A 19,642-nucleotide genomic window follows, 5' to 3' on the forward strand; every position below is an offset into this window, starting at 1 on the left:
ATGTTTGTGGCAAGGAAAGCCTATATGATTAATTAAAATGGAACCAATGTTATGCTTTATTTTTAATTAATTTAATGCATTGTATGATCTGATCTATTTTCCTTGTGATGTTTTGCTGCAGGTCAAAAACTAGAACAAGTTACTGTTCTTTCAAGTGAACAAGTTATTTTCAAGGAAGAAAAGTGAGCAGCTACTTTGGTACATTCGAAATTCTTATGTGTTTTATGACTAGTGATGTCAGTAGTCGATGTGAGATCATTCAGAGACTCAAGAAAGAATATTTTTATGATAGATACATTTTTTCTTGTGACTGTCTACATGGTTCAAGGAATTCTCATTATTGTTTCTTCCCTTTTTGAAACGTTTTTAAAAAGTAACCTGAATAATTTTGGAGAGTCATTGCCGTAATTCCTTTTTTCACTATTTTGTATTGAATGACAATAACTTGTAGTTAAATGCAAGTGTGCTAAACATTGATATTTTTAATCTATATCTGGAACATTCAGAACATAGATGTTTCTACTTATACTTGTACTGTAATTATACCACATATAATTTTGCTACACTAATTACTCTTCAAATTTTTAGTTATTAAGTTTTTTCTGTGTTTTCCCAATAGATTTTATCTAATTTTATTAGAACAATCCAAGGTCACTTTTTTCGATGTTATATATATATATAAGAATTCCATTATTCAGATACTAAATAGAATGTCTACTCTACCATGTACTGTTCTTTATTCATAGTGCAGTAGATAAGCCTGAAGGAAATAAGCCTGGCTGTGGAAATGCTTATTTGTTGGGAGGGTGCTTGTCTGGATCGATGATGAGCACAACTGTCTGAGGATGCTGAGGGACTCATTCCAGATGTCAATCTGAGGTCCATATGAATGCCCCTCTAATAGGACAAATAAGACTCTTAGAGCCTGGTTCTATTTGGTGACCCCTCAGTAACAACATAATGCCACTGTTAGCATGCTTTTTTCTTTCTCACAGAAAAGGGCATTAGTGTCCTATCTTGTAAGGCAGTATGCACCTTTATGATCAGTGATCCATTTTGCTTTATTTTGCTCACTTTGAACAGAGTCACAAATATGACTATATATACATGCATATAGGAAATATGTTCTTGAGTCATGAATGAGAAAATGAAAAGGATTGAATTAAGAAGGGAACAAGCAACTGTGATGGGTACTGAAAGTCTCAGTAATGTTGAACTAAAAGAGGGGAACACTGCATGTGTACAGTAAATAATGGTAATGGAACCAAATTTTAGTTCTTTGTTATTTTTACTACTGAATATTTTCTAAGACTCTGTTTTTCTTTTTGTCATGTTTTGCTGAAATTGAAGGACTGGAATCAGGTCTTCCAATTCAGAGAATAAGGGTGAGTAGCTTTTTGAAATTCATATTTCATATGTTCTGTGCCAGGTCCTGAGGTCTCTCTGTTTTATCTTTTAAGAGGCTTATTTGAGAATATTTTGATGATGTGTCCTTTATCTCTTTGAGACCCTCACTAAGGTCACTTACATTATTGAATCTTTATAATTTCTTCTTTCATTTTAACTCTTTTCTGCTTTGATGGAAAAATGTAGAATTTTAGAGAATTTTTGGTAATTTTATAGTGGATCAAAAAATTATTGTAGTAAAATCGAAATCTTCCAAAATATTATCAGATTTTCCTCATCTGTTTTATTGTTGGGATTTCAGGATATAGACTCAATTATTCATAGGCATTTGTGGTCACATTGCATTACATTTTTGTTTCTACTTTAATCTTTGTGGATTAGCATAAATTAGTTGTTTCTCATTTTTGCAACATGGAAAGTTGTATGTGAAATTTTGTTAGATCTCTTCAAGACCATGAAGTTTTTATACAATAAACGTTGCCATATTCTTTTGAAACCCAAAATAGTTCAGTTTTCAATACTGTGTTGGGCTAAAAAGAAAAGGTATTATGTTAGAGATATCAAATGGAGAAATATGAAATATCATATATGGCATCATTATTTCTAAAACTTGAATATGCATCACCAAAAAGAGTGGTCCATATATTTCCTGGCAAGCTATGTTGAAGATTATGTGTTACCTGGTACTTTGAGATTAATGCCCTAAGGGTAGGTAAACATTTTTCTTGACAAAGTTCGGTCACAGATTCCATCAAGAAATACTTATGTTTATATTTATTATGTATTGTTTATTTATATTTTTTTATAGAACCATAGAAGATAATTCTAAAGAGTTGAGTAATAACTAAAAAAAATAGTCATAGATCAAAAAAGGAAATTGGTTTAGCCAGATATTGAAATGAACTCTAGAACCTCGATCATTAACAAACTTTTGAGCAAGCATATGAAGAGCAGGAAAAAATGGGACGTTTTGACTTTTAAAAATGTCTTCTCGCAAACCCTTATTTGCATATTTGTTACTATTAGTAGATTCACAGAGACATGAAGTCAGGGATACTGTCTCAATCCAAAGAGTATAACACTATATTGATGCATAATATATTTTCAGTAAATTGCCCATATTATTACTCTACAATAATACAGGATTCAGACACAGAAGCAGAATAGGACTGGCATAATAGAACCCTTCCTTATGACCAGCTCCAACCTCTTCTCCCCAAATGCTGCTCCTTCTGAAAAATGTACTTTATTTTTATGTATTTTTTAAGTTTATAAAAATGGACTGTATAATTTTGTTCCCTTTGTGACTACATCATTTGCACAAGATTCTTACTAATCAGATGAACATTTTATTTGAAACATCAAATTCATTGTTGTAAATGTGTTAGTAATATGCTCTTCTTATTTTGTATGTCTTTATTTTTTAAGTATTTTATTTTAAATATAGCAGTATGTCTTTTAGATTTAGCATTTTGTGTTATCTCTAATTCTTGATTAATCTTGCCAGGAGGGTTTCGATCATACTAACTATTTCAAATTACTAATATTTGTTAATATTTCTTATTGCCTGTCTGCTTTCTATTTTGGTGTTTTTATGCCCTTAATCTCATTAATTTTTCTTTACTCTTCTGAAGTTTGATTCAGTCTCCTTGATCTAGCTCTTGTGATATATAATCTATTGATTTTCAGCCTTCTTCAATTCTCATATATTGCTTTTTACTCTAAACTTCCCTATAAGTCACAAGAGCACAAGTTTGGCATTCTTCATCCTTCTTATTACTCATATAAATGTATTTTCTAATTTCCATATTGATTTATTTTTGAATTATGGATTATTTAGAAGGACATTGTTTAATTTCCAAGCAGCTGGACTTTCTCTATCGATTTTTATTACTGATTTCTAACTTGATTCCATATGATTAAAAATACTTTGAATAGATTTTATTACTTTGGAATAATTTTGTATCTCTGTAATGGCCCAGAGGGTGGCAGAATTTAGTGAATATTCCATTTTCACTGATTATTACATTAGCATGTAATTATATCATTGTGGATGCAGTATTCTATACTTGCCAGTTATTTCCATTTTGAAATTGCCACATCCATATCTGATGTGAATTTACTAACCTATGATCTGAAAATGAGTTAGTCATTGAAAGTCATGTAGGAGATTGTCATGGAAATAAGGCACCTGGGTTGTTTTTGGAATGCTTGTAATATTTGTATTACAACCTGTGTGTTGATTAGTTGCTGTGTTTGGATGGCAAATTAATTAAGTTGTACAATTATAGTGCATGCTCTTTTCTACACATATTTTTATTAGAAAGTTTAAAATATCCCATCAAAATAGACCAAATATTAGCTAATACATTTCCTAGGAATATTGTCTACCAAACAATGTGTTATTTGGGGACTAACAATTGATGTCTTTAGGATAAGTCAAGAAGTTCTCTTTTAAACACAGACATTTCGTAAATCAAACATTGCAATAACGTTAAATACTCACAGCCATGCCATGATAGCCTTTCAATTCCAATCACTTGAATACTATTATTAATTTCAAAACAAAATTTGTATACTAAGGTTCAGATGTTCTGAAAAAGCTATTGTTTAGATAAATCATACAGGTTTTATTTATAATAATAATTTAAATTCTGATAATTAATTTATGATGACAATGAGAGGGCAAAATTGATTACACTGTATTTAAAAGAGTGTTAACATGAAGAAATTACTCAGGATAGCTTCCTAGCAGGAATTTTTAAGATTCTGGTGCTACGTGTGTTTCTTTCCAGATAACTTGAGAAGATTTATATTTGGTTTATGGATTTTTCTTTTCATTTCTTTGTCCTTTGTGCTGGCAATTCATGCTTGAGAATGAACAAATAAGAAAATAAATATAAAGCTGTAAGTTATGGTGTCATGTTAAAGTAGTAGATTAATGACACAGAATACAAAAAATTTTAATCTAGTGGTAAATCTTGAAAATTATTATCATTTCATTGAAAGGTCTAATAGCTACTGATACACTTTTATTTTGCACCAACCACCCTATAAGCATTGTGTGGTTTATTCAGATGAGAGCCTAGATGTGTGTTTATGTATGTATGAGTGTGTTTGTGAACTTGACACAGAGACACACGAACATCTGGTTGCCAGTGTGCTTTGTATATATAAGGTTAGGGTCCTGTCGAATCAAACTTATATATCAAACATGGCTTACCTAACTCTGGAGTGTGTCCACAAGTCAAGAATTTCCAATAAACATAGGTTAAAGTCTCCTTGCCCTCAATATTCACAAGTTATCTTGTCAGTATCTTCTAAGTATACTGTTTGTGTGAAGATAAATCCAAGGTCGTTTCTCCAGGCCAGCTTTAGTTATGTGGTAAACTCATTATTTACTAAATTACAAAAAAATGGTAATTAGATTGAGAGACTGTGGCAAAGTGGGCATGATTGAATAGAGATTGGAGTGTAAGTTAGTGATGCTCTTGGTTTGGTTAAGCAGGTCTAAGAAAAATGGAAAAGCACATATGGCAGGAAAACATTAATATGATTCCATCTAGAGAGTTTGGCTAAATTTTTGCAGATTAGAAATATGGGTGTTGCCCCTAAATAGAAAAAGTAAAAGTTTTTTAAAAAAATACTACTGGAGAGAGAAAATTAATGAAAAAATTGTAAGTGCAGATCGAGTAAAAATATAGTTAGATCTAGTGATACAATCAGTAGATCAGCACTTGGCAATAATAGTATTGTTCCAATGTGAACTAATATTGCTTAGGAGAGTGAGAAAAGATAAAGTTGCTAACAGCAAGCTTATATGGGATGTTGTTGTGGTGTTGATTGCTTTTTGCTCCAATAATCTGATAAATATTGAAAATTGATTTCTGCCACATTATTTATTCTGTTCTAATTTTTGCATGTGTCAACATTACCGTATTCCAAACTGTGCCATCCCCATAGAGAGAAGTGGTTCTGCAGAAGTTTATGCAGTTGCCAAATTGCTAGCTTCAATAAACTAAAGCTGAAGCATTTACTAAAGCTGAAGCATTTACTGTCTTGTTAATACAAATAATAGCTCTGTAGGAATGTAACCCAGTTATAGAAATGCTCATTTGTCAAGAGCTACCTTACCAAGATCAATGGTAAGCATACTTGTCTGGGGATTCTAGAAGATTATTTCCAGACATTAATCAGAGGTTCCAGCTGGATGTCTATTCATAGGACGAGAACAATTTAAAAATTGGGCCAATATGGTGACCTCCTCAGTAATTTTACAGTGCCTCTATGCACATGCTTTTCCATTCTCTTATCAAATTGCACTGTCATAAAACCTTCATTAGGCAGACTTCATGCTTAGAGTTTCACATTGAAGAGAGGTCTGGTGTTTCATATATTTTAAACTATTTGTTGTTAACTGTGAACAAATATTGAAATAAAAATTTAAATATAGAAACATATAAATAACTTAAAAAGTGGTCAAGTGACTATAATTAGTGTTATCAGTAATATTGGGAAATTATAAGGGAATATAGGACATTTAGATGTTACATAATGGCAATGAGACCAAATTGTATTTTATTATGATTACCATTTAAGCATTTTCTCAATTAATATTTACTTTTTCTGACAATTTTTTTTTGCATAGAATTGCTACAACTAGTATCAGCACATAAGAGAATAGAAATAAGCAGCTCCATCCATGTGTCTTTTGGAATTCTTCATATGCTGGGAGGACCATAAATTGTGTCTTAATAAATTTAAAACAATTAAATTAATATAAGCCATGTTAGTTTAATTCCACAATGTGATGGAATTAGAAATCAATAAAGAATATCTCTTGAAAATCCTCCAAATAATTAGAAACTGAAATTAGCATTTCTAACATATTCATTGGTCAAAGAAAATTATACAGCATTTTGAAATGGAAAAGATTAAAACATAGCATGTAAAAATGTATGGGATGCACCTAAAGCTGTATTTAGGGGGAAATTTATAGCACTAAAATGCCTATGTTAGAAAAGAAGAAAGATCTCAAACCAATGACTTTATTTTCCACCTTAAGACATTTTAAAAAGAGCAAACTAAACCCAGAGTAAGAGAAAGAAAGGCAACCATACAGATAAGAGCAAAATCAATACAATAGAAAATAAATATATATATAAAGAAAAATAAATGAAATTGAAAACTGGTCAATTGAGAAGATGAATAACATTGACAAAATTATAGCCAGATTAAGCGGGGGGGAAGACGCAAATACCATTATCTGGAAATGTGAGAAAGGGGCATCATTAGAGATTCTATGGATATTAAAATGTTAAAAAGTGGAATTTATGAAAGACGTATGCCAATAAATTTGACAAACCCAAGTTCATGTACCCAATGCACAGTGAGGACAAACAAATCAAAATATCAGAGTTTGGAGCAGAGAAAATTTTATTGCAAGGGCCATGCAAGGAGAAAGAAGTGGCTTATGCTCAAAAGACCCCAATTCTCAGATGGGTTTTAAGGAGAGATTTTTTAAAGCAAGGTGAGGGAGAGGAGTCACACTGTGTGTGATCAGCTTGTGCACAATCCTCTGATTGGTTGATGAAGAGGTAACAGGGTGTTGTCACAAGGGTTAACATTATCAATCCTCAGACTTTAGTAAGTCTGGGGGCTACGTGCTCATGATCATCAAGTTGTTAATTTCTTCCACTTGTGGAGGTTTTAGCATCAGTAAAACAACTCAGTAAATGTGCATCAGATACTGTTTAGGTACTTCAGAGAGGAACTAAAGATTCTGAGACTGCCATATGGCTGATTTACTGTTTAAATTGTTACCAGTTCTCCTAGCCCAACTACTACTTTTGTCACTACATGTTCACATCCTTTCAATCATTAATTCTTGAGCCAGACCTTTGTGACTCATGGGAGGCCTTGGGAGACTACAGATTTTCTACAAACAACAGGCAGTCAGAGGACATGGGGGGAGGGCCCTGTCCTGGGAAGGCCCCATAGAGTCCTGCTTAGTTAAAAAAATGAAATGGAAAAATTTATTGAAGGATACAAACTACCAAAATTCAATCATGAAGAAATAGATAATCTGAATAACCCTCCTTCAGTGAAATAATAACTTGTAATTAAAATATTTTCCACAAAGAAAACTCCAGGCCCATATAGCTTCACATGAAATAAAAAATAATTCTACACAATTGTCTATATAATTTAAAAGAAGGGAACACTTTCCTACTCATTCTATATGAACAACTTTACCTTGATTTAAACAAACAAAAAAAAACATGCAATTTTAAAAATACACAAAAATATTCCTCATGAGCATAAGTGCAAAAAGTCTAATCAAAACTGTAGTAAATGAAATCCAACAATATATAGAAATATTGCATGATGGAGTAGGGTTTATCCAAGGACTGCAAGGATGGTTTAACATTTAAAAATCAATCAATGTAGGAAAAGCACTTCTGGAAAGTCAGAGTAAAAAAACCTTCAAAAAACCTGCTCCTCTATAAAATTAACAAGAACCATGACCAAAAATGGTCAGAATTAATTTTTCAGAACTTTGGAAATTAACCAAAGGCTTATAGAATGTCAAAGAACATTTATTCAAGAAAACTGGCTGACTTTCACTAAGAACAGCAAGTTTTATAGCATTTTAATGTTCCAACTTCCAATACCTCTCTCCCTAGCACTGTGGCAAGCTTGAAAATAGTAGGCTAACAGACATCAGGGGAGGAAGAACAGGTTTGGAGATCCCCAAAATGTCCTGTCCTCAGAGAATTATTACCAGTTGACCTCTCTGGAAGGTCCCTGAAAAAGCCCCATTTACAGGACTTGTATTTTTTTGGACTAAGAGCTCACTCAGTGGAGTAAACCCAATTCCAGAACATTAGTCAAAAGGAATCCATGGAAATTTCTGAGTATGACATGTCCCTGAAGTGTTGATATGAACTGGGTCAAAGAGTCTGGCCAAAAAACTAAAAAAGGAAATCTTGGGAATGAGATATTCAAATTATGTTTTGAAAAGCTCTGAATATTCTTTTTTGATCTAGAAAGCTACATACATGTGCAGAGCTGCATGCCAGGACACACCTGAGAAGGACCTAATCAATTGCCTCTGGCTTTCTTTGAGGCTCTGTGCAATCAAAAGGTGAAGGCTAAGGAAGAGGTGTAAACTACCTGAGCACTAAATGTAAGCCCCAACACACACACACACACACACACACACACACACACACAGCCTCTTAGCAAAGGGCAAGAGACATATTGATTAGAGGCATTGTAGGTAATATTGGTCTAATTATTAGCTGACCACTAAGATAACCAAGCAGAAACTTCAGTGTCCACGTATTGCTGGGAATACAGACTTTACAGAATTAGTCCAGGAAAATCATTTTTAAGACAAACGGCAATAACAACAAACAACTGCAACAATAAACTTTTGGAATTGAGGATATCTGGTTTCCAGAGTTGCCACATTATATATAAAGTGTCCAGTTTTTAACGACAAAAAAAATTACAAGACATGCAAAGAAACAAGAAAACATGGCACATACACAGGAAAGAAGTCAATAGAAAGTATCCTTGAGGAAGGCCAAATGTTGGACTTAATGGACACAGACATTAAATTATCTATTAAAAATCTATTCAAAGAACTAAAGTAAAGCATGTCTAAAGAATTAAAGGGAAGTATAAGAATTATATCTTACCAAATACAGAATACCAATAAAGAGATAGAAATTATAAGAAAGGACCACTTGAAAATTCTGGACTTAAAAAATAAAATAACTAAAATTGAAATTACACAAGAAGGGTTTCAACAGCAGATCTGAGTGAACAGAAGAAATAGTGAATGAATCTGAAGATAGCTTAGTTGAGATTATCCAGTATGAGGAACACAAGGAAAAATAATAAAGTGAACTGAGCTACAGAAAACTGGGAGACATCATCAAATATACCAATGTACTTATAAATTGAAGCCCTAGAAGGAGAAGATAGAAAGAGAAATATTTGAAAATATAATAGCTAAAAACTTTCCAAACTTGCTGAAAACATTAATCTACACATCCAAGAAGATCAACAAATTCCAAGTAAGATAAACTCAAAGAGATCCAGACCCAGATGCATCATAGTCATACTGTTGAAATATAAACACAGAGAAAAATGACTCAACATGTACACGTGATCCTCAGTAAGCTTAAAAACTAACTTCTAATAAGTCATGCGGACCAGAAGGCAATGTGATGACATACTCAAAGTGATGGAAGAAGAAATTCTCAACCAAGAATTCTATAGCCACAAAATCCATCATTTAAAAGGGGAGAAATTAAGCCAATCCCAGCTTTTAAAAAGAGAGACAGAATTTCTTGCTATGAGATCTGTTCTACAAGAAATGTTAAAGGGATTCCTTCCATCTGAAATAGAAAGACACAGGAGAGTAACCCAAATCTACATGAAGAAATAAAGAGCACTTTAATCAGTTACCTTAGCTGAAACTACATATGTAAATATAAAAATAAAAAATAAATGTGTTTTGTTTGTAACATTTTTTTTCTCCTATTTGATTAAAATATAATTTTAATTATAAATTTGTGCTGATGGTCTTGTAATTTATATATTTGTAAATTATAAGACAATAATAACACAAAATAAGGGAAGGAAATGAAGCTATATTGATGTTAAAAATATCTATTTAACCAAAAAAAAAGAATAAAGGAGAAATACAGGGGGGGAAACACATAAGACATATAGAAAATTAATAGCAAATTGGCTGTCATAAATCCTACCTTATAAGTAATTATATTAAATGTAAAATGAATAAACATTCCAATCAAAAGGCAGAGATTTCCAAATTGGGGGGGAAAACCATGATTAACTGTATTCTGTGTATAAGAGATATACTTTAGAGTCAAAGCACAAATAGATTGAAAGTAAAAGGATAAAAAAAAAGATATATCATGTAAACTGTACCTAAAATAAAGCTGGAGCAGCTCGGACAAAATATTCTTTAACAAAAGTTATTGTTAAAAACAAAGAGCATTTTAAAATGATCAATCCATAAGACATAACAATTATTAACATATATACTGAACAACAAAGCACAAAATCACAAAGCAAAAACTGCTAGAATTACAAGGAAAAATAGATGATTCAGCTATTAAAGTTAGAGACCTCAAAACCCAATTTTCAATAATAGACAGAACAGTAATGCCAGCAAGATGGCAGAATAGGAAGTCCCCTGCTTGTATCCTCACTCAGGAACAGTAACTTGGCAGCCATTCACAGACAAAAGTGCCTTTGTGGGAGCTTTGGGACTGAGGTTGGAAATTGTGAAACACCAATGGGGTTCAAGATCAAGGAGGGTCATGTTGAGAAAGCAAGCCAATACCCAGGAGGCTGACTTGCCAACTATCGACCCAACTACAGAACCCAAAACATCTCCATGCCCCAGTGGGCTCAGCTACAGCCCCATATGGTTTTGGTCCTGACACCATAACCATATATCACAGTACCCAGGAAACGTCACACATGACTTTGCCTCAGGCAATAAGCCCACAGACCTTGGTCCTGCCTGTGGACCCTGAAATGACCCATGACCCAGCTCTAGCCCTGTCAGCCATTGTCTTCAAGCAGTACTGCCAGCCTAGGGATCTGGCAGGGGACACACCAATTACTGTCCCCAAAGATACTGAAATAGTCCTATAATTCAACTCCAGCTCCTTCTAGCTGCAGTCTGTGAGAAGTCCTACCATCCCAGGGAATAAGCTGGAAACATACCCATCTGTACTTTTGGAGACCGGGAAACAGCCCTGTAACTCAACTTCAGCTCCCCCCTACCCAGCCAGCCACTGCCCATGAGCAGTCCTACCTGCCCAGGGACCCACTGGAAAATTCAACTGTCACTGTCCCTGGAGGGAGGCCAGTGAACTTTAGTCAGACAGTAGACCCTGAAGCAGCCTTGTGGCTCAGATCCAGATCCTTCTAGCCACATTCTCCAAGCAGTCCAGCTAGCCCAGTGACCTACCAGAAGACATGCCAGTTAGTGTCCCTTGGTGGCAGGCCAACCAACCTTAATCCACAACAGATCTTGAAACAACTTTGTGAATCAGCTCAAGCCCCACCCTGGCATAGTCCACAAGCAATCCTGTCCACCCAAAGATTCACCAGAAGACCCATCCATGCCCTCAGAAGTAAGCCCACCATGGTCTGAAATGGCCCTGTAACTTGACTCCCATTCTTATCAGATATGGTCAGGGAGTAGTCGTACCTGCCCAGGGACCTGGTAAGAGACACCTCATCATGCCTCCAGAGTCAGGCATACAAACCTCAATCCCAGCTGTGGATCATGATGCAGCCCTTGGACTTGGTTCCAACCCCTCTCAGTCATGGTCCAATGCTAGTCCTGCCTACCCAGGAACTAACCCAGTTACATGGCTGAAGCTCTCCAAAGAATCTCTTGGGAACCATCCCTGTCCATACACTTGGTAACAGATCCACCATCTGTGGATCCAACTGTGGACCCTTTTCCCAGTTCCAGACCTTATGAAAAAGGTCCTGGAGACAGTCCCATCTTCCAGGGACAAGACAGGATCTATGCCTGCCAGAGCACCTTGTAACAGGCCCACCAGCTACAAACACCACTGCAGACCCAGCAATACATGACCTGGCTCTAACCCAATTTACCTACAATTCCCTGGGTAATCCCATAAGTACAAGGAATCTAGAGAATTTATTTCCCTGCCAAAAACACTCTGGAAAAACTGAAAAAGTGTTTTCTCCTTCAAATGCACACACCAATGCAGTCTATACAAACCATGAAGACTCAAACAAAGGAAACCAATAAAGCTCCAGTAACAGATTCCAAAGAAGTGAATATTTATAAATTGCCTGACAAAGAATTCAAAATAATCATCTTAAAAACCTCAGTGAGTTACATCACATCACAGTAGAAAACTCAAAAAATTAAGAAAATAATGCATGAACAAAACAATAAGTTTAATAAAGAAACAAAAATCACACATGCACGTGCACACACACAATTTTGGAGTAAAGAATACAATGATAGAACTGAAAAATTCAACAGAGAGCTTCAACAGGAGCCTTGATTATGTAAAACCAGAACAAAACAAATCAGCAAACTCAAAGGCAGATCATTTGGAATTAGACAATGACAAGAACAATAACAAAAAGAACAAAAAAGAATGAAGAAAGACTACGTGAATTATGGGACATCAACAAACAAACAAATATTTACCTCGTCAGAGCCCCTGAAGAGGAAGAAAGAGAGAAAGAAGCAGAAAGATTTCTTAAAGAAATAATATCTGAATACTTCCAAAATCTGGAATAGATATGGACATGAAGGTATGTGAAATTCAAAGGAACCCAAGCAAAATGAAGATGAGCCTGAGATATATTAAAATCAAATAGTTAAAAGTCAAAGACAGGGACTGCCCTGGTGGTGCAGTGGTTAAGAATCTGCCTGCCAATGCAGGGGACATGGGTTCAATCCCTAGGCTGGGAAGATCCCACATGCTGCAGAGCAACAAAGCCCATGCACCACAACTACTGAGCCTGAGCTCTAGAGCCCATGAGTCACAACTACTGAGCCCAAGTGCCACAACTACTGAAGCCTGCGTGCCTAGAACCCGTGCTCTGCAACAAGAGAAGCCATCACAATGAGAAGCATGTGCACCACAACAAAGAGTAGCCCCCACTCACCACAATGAGAGAAAGCCCACTTGCAGCAATGAAGACCCAATGCATCCAAAAATAAAATAAATAAATTTATTTTTTAAAAAAGTCAAAGACAAAGGGAAAATTTTGAAAGCAACAAGACTAAAGTGACTTATTACCTATAAAGGAACCCCCATAAGGTGATCAGCTAATTTCTCAGCAGAAACCCCAGGAGAGAGTGGGGTGATATATTCAAAGTGCTTAAAGAAAAAAACTGGCAAACAAAAATACTACACTCAGCAAAACTTTTCTTCAGAAATGAAAAAGAGGTAAAGACAAGCCCTAACCAAAAAAAAAGCTGAGTTTATCACCTCTAGACGTGGCTTAGAAGAAAATCTAGAAGAGAGTTCTTCAGACTGAAAGGAACAGACACTAAGAAACAACATAAAAACATATGAAAGTATAAAACTGACTGGTAAATGTAAATATGCAGTCAAATTCAGAATACTCCAATACTGTAATGTTGGTGCATAAAAAAACTTTAACTCCAGTATAAAAGTTAAAAGACAATACGATTAAAAATAACTATAGCTACAATAATTTGTTAATGGATGCACAATGTAAAAAGATGCAAAGTGTGACTTCAACAACATAAAATGAGGGGAAGGGGACTAAAAGTATAGAGTATTTTGCACACATAATTTATATGCAATTGAAGGTCAGATGTTATCAACTTAAAATAGATTGTTACAACTATGAGATGTTTTATATAAGCCTCATGGTAACTACAAGGAAAAATTTCTAATAGTTACACAAAAATAAAGAGGAAGAAATAAAAGCACACCATTACAAAAACAAAACCAAACCAAAATAAAATAAACAAAAAAATACCAAATCACGAAGGAAGACAGAATGAGAAGGAGAAAGGAGCAAGGGAACTACAAAACAAAAAACAACAAAATGGCAAGAGTAAGTTCTCACCTATCAATAATTACTTTAAATGCAAATAGTCTGAATTCTCAAATCAAAAGACAGTGGTTAAATTAATTTTTTTAATCCAACAATATGTTGTCTGTAAAAAAACTCATCTTAGCTTTAAGGACACACATAGGCTAAAAGTGAAGGGATGGAAAAAGAAATTCCATGCAAATTGTAACCAAAAGAGAAGAGGAGTGGCTATACTTATATCAGATAAAATAGATCTTCAGTCTATTGGTCAGAGATAAAGGTCACTATATAATAATAAAGGGACAATTCAACAGGAGAATATAATAATTGTAAATATATATGCACCCAACTTTGGAACACCTATATATTTAAACAAATATTAACAGAAAAATAGACAGCAATACAATAATAGTAAGGGGACTTAAATATCTCACCTTCAACAGTGAATATATCATGTGTACAGAAAATCAATAAGGAACTGGGACACTTGAACACACTATAGGCCAAACGTACAGCATAATTTCATCCAACAGCACCAAAATTCTTCTCAAGTGCACATGGAACATTCTCCAGAATAGATCAAAAGTTGTGCAATAAAGGAAGTCTTAACAAATTTAAGAAGATTGAGATCATATCAAGTTTCTTTTCCAACCACAATAGCATGAAATTAGAAGTCAATAACTGGAGAAAACTTTTAAAATTCACCAATATGTGGAAATTAAATAACAAACTGCTGAACAACCAAATGGTTAAAGAAAAAATCAGAAGGGAAATTTAAAACATCTTGAGACAAAAAAAAAAAAGGAAACTCAACAAATTAAAATTTATGGGATGAAGCAAAACCAGTTCTAAGAGGGAAGTTTATAGCAAAAACACACTTATATTAATTAAAAATCTAAATAAACAACCTAAATTTACTCCTCAAATAAATAGAAAACGAAGAACATCTAAGCTCAAAGTTAACAGAAGAAAGGAAATAATAAAGATTAGAGCAGAAATAAATAAAATAGATATTAGAAAGAAAATAGAAAAAAATCAACAAAATTAGTAGTTAGTTTTTTGAAAAGATAAAATGTTTGAGAAAACTTTAGCTAAACTAATCAAGAAGAAAAAAGAGGACTCAAATAAATAAAGTCATAAGTGAGAAAGGAGATATTACAACTGATACCACAGAAATATAAAGTAATATGAGACCAATATGAACAATTATATGTCACATTTTGAATAACCTGGAAGAAATGGATAAATTCCTAGGAACATACAACCTATCAAGGCAGAATCATGAAAAAATAGAAAATTTTAACAGAACAATAATGAGTAATGATATTGAATCAGTAATCAAAAATCTTCCAAAAAAGAAAAGTCCAGAACCAGGTGATTTCACGAGTGAATCTCATCAAACATTTAGAGAAGAATTAATTCCAATTCTTCTCAAACTCTACTAAAAAATAAAGAGGAGGGAAGATTTCCACACTCATCTTATGAAGTCAGCATTACCCTCATGAGAAAGCTAGATAAGGACACTACAAGAAAAAAAAAAATATTGACCAGTATCCCTGATGAATATAGATACAAAAATCCTCAAAAAAAGCTAGCAAATTAAATTCAACAGCACATTAAAATTATTATACACCATGATCAAGTGAGATTTATACCTGGGATGCAAGGATGGTTCAACATACACAAACCAATAAATGTAGTATATCACATCAACAAAATGAAAGATAAAAATTATATGATCATCTCAATAGATGCATAAAAAGCATTTGACAAAATTCAACATCTATTCATGATAGTAACTGTAAAGAAATTAGGTATAGAAAACATGTACCTCAACATAATATTGAGCCATATGTGACAATATTACAGCTAACATCATACTTGATGGTAAAAAGCTGAAAGTTTTCCCTCTTAGATTAGGAACAAGACAAGGATGCCAACTCTCACCACTTCTAGTCAACACAGTACTGGAAGTTCTAGCCAGAGCAAATAGGCAAGAAAAGGGAATAAAATTTATCCAGATTAGAAAGAAAGAAATTAAATTGTCTCTCTTTGCAGATGACATGATCTTATATAGAAAATCTTAAAGACTCCACCAAGAAATTGTTAGAACTAATAAACAAGTTCAATAAAGTTGAAGAATACAATATTAATGTACAAAAATCAGTTGCATTTCTACACACTAGCAATGAATTATTTGAAAAATAAATTAAGAAAGTAATGTTTACAATAGTATCAACAACAATAAAATATTCAGAAAAAATTTATCCAAGAAGGTGAAAGATCTGTACAATAAAAACTATAAAATATTGGTGAAAGAAATTGAATAAGATGCAAATAAATGGAAAGCTATCCATGTTCACAGATTGGAATAATTAATATTGTTATAATGTCTATTACTATTCAAGGCAATCTACAGATTCAATGCAATTCTTATCAAAATTTCAATGGCATTTTCCACAGAAATAGAAAAAACAATCACAAAATTTGCATGGAACTACAAAAGACCACAAATAACCAAAGTGAACTTGAGAAAGAGCAACAAAGCTGAAGACATCACACTTCCTGATGTCACATTATATTACAAAGCTGTAGTAATCAAAATAGTATGGCACTGGCATAAAAACAGACACATAGACTAGTGGATCAGAATTGATAGCGCAGAAATAAACTCACACATATATGATCAACTAACCTATGACTAGGGCACCAAGAATAGACAATGAAGAAAGGACTGTCTCTTTAATAAATGGTGTTGTAAAAATTAGATATCTACATGCAAAACAATAAAATTTCTTACAACATATTTTTAAAAACCTCAAAATGAACTAAAGACTGAAACATAAGGCTTGAAACCATTGGTATTGTTGGGAATGTGAATTGGTACAGCCATTATGAAAATAGTGTGGAGGTTCCGTAAAAATTAAAAATAGAACTATCATAAAATTCAGCAATCCCATTGCTGGATATATATCCAAAAGAACTGAAATCAGGGTCTCAAAGAGATATCTGCACTCCCATGTTCATTGTAGCATATTAACAATAGCCAAGATATGGAAACAACCAACTAAAGTTGGTTCATCAGATAAACTGTTCATGAATAAAGAAAAAAATATATATATATATGTATACACATACATACATATATATGAATAGTATTCAGCCATAAAAGGAAAGGACACCCTGTCATTTGTGACAACATGAATAAACCTGGAGGACATTATGCTACATGAAATAGGCCAGAAAGTGAAAGACAAATACTGTATAATCTTACTTATATGTGGAATCTAAAACATCAAACTCATAGAACCAGAGAATGGCATTGGTGGTTACCAGTGCTAGTGGGTGGATAAAGTGGACAGATGTTGTTCAAAGGGTACTAGCTTTAGTTATAAGATGACTAAGTTCTGTGAATCTAAGTCACAACATGGTGACTTAGTTTTTACTGTATTGTATACTTGAAACTTGCTAGGAGAGTTGATCTTAAGTGTACTTACCACACACACAAAAAGTAACAATATGTAGTGATGGATGCATTAATTAACTTAATTGTGGTAATCATTTCACAGTGTATACTTATAACAAACCATCCTGTTGTAAACCTTAAATACATAAAAATTTTATTTGTCAATTATACTTCCACAAATCCTGAAAAAAAAAAGATAGATAACTAGGCAAATGAAGAAAAAAATAGAAAACATAACATCTACCAGACATCTGTAGAATACACCACCCCAAAACAGTACAATACACATTCTTCTCAAGTGCACATGGAACATTCTCCAGAATAAGCATATGTTAGGCCATAAAACCCACCTCAATAAATTTTTTAAAAATTGAAATCATACAACTCATATTCTATGACCACAAAGATGTATTTTATTATAAACCAATAACAGAAGAAAACTTAGGAAAAATCACAATGATGTGAAAATTAAACAATACACTCTTAAAAACCCAATGAGGTAAAGAACAAATCACAGGAGAAATTAGAAATATCTTGAGATGAATAAAATTGAAGAAACAACATACCAAAATTTTGTGGATGTACTAAAGCAGTACTTAAAGGGAAATTTATAACAATAAATGCTTATATTTAAAAAGAGGAAATAAATCAATAAGCTAACTTTCCACCATAAGAAACAATAAAAGAGCAAATTTAACCCAAAATAAGTAGAAGGAAGAAATAATGAAAATTAGCATGTTAATAAAGAAATAGTGAAAAGAAAACAATAGAGAAAATGAGTGAAACTAAAGTTGGTTCTTTGGAAATATCAATCAAATTATCATACCATTAGCTAGACTGAACAAGAAAGAAAGAGGGAAGATTCAAGTTACTGAAATCAGAAATAAAAGTAAGGACATAACTAGTCACCTTACAGAAATAAAAATTATATAGGGGGGAGGGAGTCAAGATGGCAGAGGAGTAGGAGCATATGGAGTTCATCTCTCGCTACAAGTGCATCAAGAATACATCTACAAATGGAACAGTTCTCAAAGAGTGCCTGCTAAACACTAGCATAGGACCTCAGACACCTAAAAGGACAAGAAAGATCCCCATGTAACCACGTATGATGAAAGAAAGAAGAAAGGAAAAGGAAGAGGAGAAGAAGCAGGACGAGACTTGCACCCTTGGGGTGGGGGACCCTGAAGGAGAGGAAAGGTTCCTGTATCTGGGGAAGCCCCCTCACTAGTGGGGAGATTATCTGGAACAGAAGGGGAGCTTTGGGGTCTCAGAGGAGAGGGCAGAAACTGGTCTGTGGCAGGCAGGACAGAGTGAGACTTACACAGATGGTCCAAGGCACAGCCCTGCATGCCCCAGCCTGAGACGTGTGTCTGCTGATGCACATGGAGGCTGGGTGTTGGAACATGGGGTTTGGAGAGCAGACCCAGGAAGAAGATTGCTGTTGGCTGTGAGGAGACAGCCTAAGGGGATGTGAGTGAGGAACTCAACTACTGGGAAGACTCATGGAGGAAGACCAGACTGCATAGAAGTGAAGGGCCATTGTTGAGTGATGTGCAAAGGGCAAGGCTGCCATTGCAGCCTCTCTCCTCAAGCATCAGCCCCTGCCTCCCCAGGCACTAGGGAGGGCTGCTGCCAGAGTGGGCTCATGTGCCCTGACTGCTGCCTCCTTTGTCCCCACTCTGCCTGGGTGGCCTGCTCCCCCCAGTCACCACCTCAGCCCCCTCCCACCTGATGGGCCTGCAGTCCTGATCACCACCCCAGCACTCTCCCACCTGGGTGGGCTCATGTGCCCCAATTGCCACTCTGGCCCCCTCCTGCCTGAGAGGGCTTGTGTACCCTAATCGCCACTCCAGCCATGGGTGGGTGTATGTGCTCTGGCAGTCTCAAGAACAGATGCAGGTGGATGGCCCACACACAGAGGTGGGGCTGAAACCACAGCTGAGCCCCATGGGCTGTGTGACTAAGGAAGAAGAGCTGAAATCTCTCCTCATGGCTGTATGAACTGTGGATTTACACTTCCACGGGTGGCTTTGTAAATTCAGTGCCTGTGGAACATTCAAATGGACAAGTGCTCCTGCAGCTGAGATGGGTCTGGCTTTAGGAGCTGTGGTCTTTGTGGGCACATACCCGTGGGTGTTGGGCCAGGCCAGA

The 19,642-nt window shown here is 34.7% G+C and overlaps 2 non-coding genes across 2 annotated transcripts; both read left to right on the forward strand.

The window, feature by feature from the left end:
- The first annotated feature begins 816 nt into the window (after window positions 1-816).
- LOC137752751 (small nucleolar RNA SNORD109A) lies at window positions 817-883 on the forward strand. The gene has a single exon (XR_011071278.1). It is a non-coding gene; the product is annotated as a small nucleolar RNA SNORD109A (small nucleolar RNA).
- Window positions 884-5,543: 4,660 nt separating this feature from the next.
- On the forward strand, window positions 5,544-5,610 carry LOC137752754 (small nucleolar RNA SNORD109A). The gene has a single exon (XR_011071280.1). It is a non-coding gene; the product is annotated as a small nucleolar RNA SNORD109A (small nucleolar RNA).
- Window positions 5,611-19,642: the final 14,032 nt, after the last annotated feature.

This window comes from Eschrichtius robustus, chromosome 1 (assembly GCF_028021215.1).
Source record: "Eschrichtius robustus isolate mEscRob2 chromosome 1, mEscRob2.pri, whole genome shotgun sequence".
Classification (NCBI taxonomy): Eukaryota; Metazoa; Chordata; class Mammalia; order Artiodactyla; family Eschrichtiidae; genus Eschrichtius; species Eschrichtius robustus.